This window comes from Neolamprologus multifasciatus, chromosome 16 (assembly GCF_963576455.1).
Source record: "Neolamprologus multifasciatus chromosome 16, fNeoMul1.2, whole genome shotgun sequence".
In the NCBI taxonomy this organism is placed as follows: Eukaryota; Metazoa; Chordata; class Actinopteri; order Cichliformes; family Cichlidae; genus Neolamprologus; species Neolamprologus multifasciatus.
In genome coordinates this window covers 15,610,735-15,612,944 of record NC_140454.1, presented here as the reverse complement: position 1 = coordinate 15,612,944, position 2,210 = coordinate 15,610,735, and positions in this window count along the sequence as shown.

Below are 2,210 nucleotides of genomic sequence, written 5' to 3'. Positions count from 1 at the left end.
TGTGCAATGGTCTCGGTTAGCATGTTAAGTTTTAACTTTCGTGACAGTACCACTCAAAAAAATCTAAATAAGTATGGCTTGTTTGCAATGGTTACCAAGGGAAAACTTCTTCTACATACAAAGAACGTGGCAGCACAGCCTAGGCTTGGAAAAGTTACATTTGAACTCCTGACTTTTCCCCTAGTGACAGATTTATATTTGTAACATGTCACTGTTGGATCAATTGTCTTGAAATTTAGTTCAAATCAAAGCAATCTTTTACCCAGAATAATATTAGAATGACTATGAATGGACTTCCTACCACATTTTAAATTATTTTGTCAAGTTGTATATAAAATGTTATTTCTGTCAGTTCTTCTATTTCTTTTAGGATTTGTATGGGTGATTGTTTTTTGAAGATAGTATGTGGCATGAATAAGGCACGGCGGGTCCAGGGATCAGTGTTCTGAGCCATTTTTGTTTGACATCTGCATCACACCACACACCATATCACAACACACACCTGAGTCCCCGTGTTTTAACCTGGCGGGCGTGATTGCGGATGCCGTGCAGGTGCGTCCGCCCTCCCTGCACGCCACCGCAGACCACGCCCCACCACATAGTATTAATTAGCAAAAAAAATATTACGTTTTACACATTAGCCATTTGCCACTGTGTACAAGGGCATAAAACTCAGAATCATTGTGTTGCACAGCCTCAAAGAGGTGCTGTATGTTTGTATACTTTCTTACATAGACTGGCTATGCGCATAAAGCCACGTGAAATGTGGTTCCTTCGAAGACCGAGAAGGCCGGAAGTGCGAGGCTGTGAAATGGGACGGTCTAGCCTTAAGATTTGCGTCACCAGTTTAATAAACTCAGCCTTCTGCTCCTTGCTCCCTAAAATATAGGGAGCACTTGTTTGTTTTTATTTGTTGTTTGAGTGCCTGTTACATTGTAGTTTTCATTGTGAAAAAATGTAAAAAAAAAGATGGAGATAATTTCTGAAATGTAAAGCCAGAGCTAAAGTGCCTTAAGCCCATTCCAGGGATGTCAAACTCATTTTACATCATGGTAAAAAAAAAACAAAACAATGTTCAAACCAGCCTTGTGGGGGTTTGAACAGCCGGTTCCGCTTCCTTAATTCTTTGATAAGTCAGGGCCAAGCCAGCTCCAATCAGCCAGAACCCTGTTACCATGGTTCCAAATAGGTAGATATCTTCAGCAGTCAGGCTCACCCGAGCCCAGACTTCTCGTTGAGAAAGGGTTGTCAATTGCATTCAGGGACCAGTTGATCAAATCCATAATTCCTCTTTTAGGTTTTAGAGAACAGACTGTGAGAAAGTGTTCCAGGGAAAAGTAAAAACAGACAGGACATAAGAAGCTAAGCAGGTCAGATAAGGGAGAGGAGAGGAGAAAAAGTGTGACCGCCTTCGTCAAGAGCAAGAGCAGGAATACTTCCTCAATAACTTTAGCAAACATTTTCCTAATGAGGTTGAGGACCAAATCACAAGTTTCAAGATGTGTTAAGTACAGCATAATGTACATTTTGTAAACTATGGTCCCATTAAAGTCAAATAAAGGACGGTAGGGCGGGGTACACTTTAAGGAAGGCCTACCTCTAATCTACAATCTGCATGTTTTGCTGTGGATTATTTGCCACGGTTTGTGCATCACAACACACTGAACCTTAATGAAGGTCATATTTAATGTTTCATATACTCTTCCCTCAACTTCAACCTCAAAACAAAATTGTACAGAAATTTGTGTTCTGGTGGAAGAACAATGTTTCTGATTAGAGCTCCCAGTAAGAAACACATTTAGCTCAAAGTGCATGCAGTAATCCTCACGTTTCACATGACTTTCTGCATGCTACCGTGATTTTTGCTCTTTGTTGGTGCTTATTATAACAATTTAATTATATATAATATAATATAATAAAAAGCCACGCAAAAATGAGTATATGCTTGCTCCAAACCAAATAATTACAAATGAACCCCAACTATTTAGTTATTATTATTATGGAGCACAGTAGCCCGCCACGCACCCTCTCCACTCATTGCCCGGCTGCTTGTGTGTCTTTGTGTGTCACCTTTCCGTCTTTCTTTCTGTCACCTCCCTGGGCTGCAGCAAACGCATGAAGTCATCGTCCTGTGCTGACGTCAGCTACGCCAGCTTCACAATAGAGCCAACAGTCTGCAACATGTTTACAAGTCTGCCTTTCATTTCTCA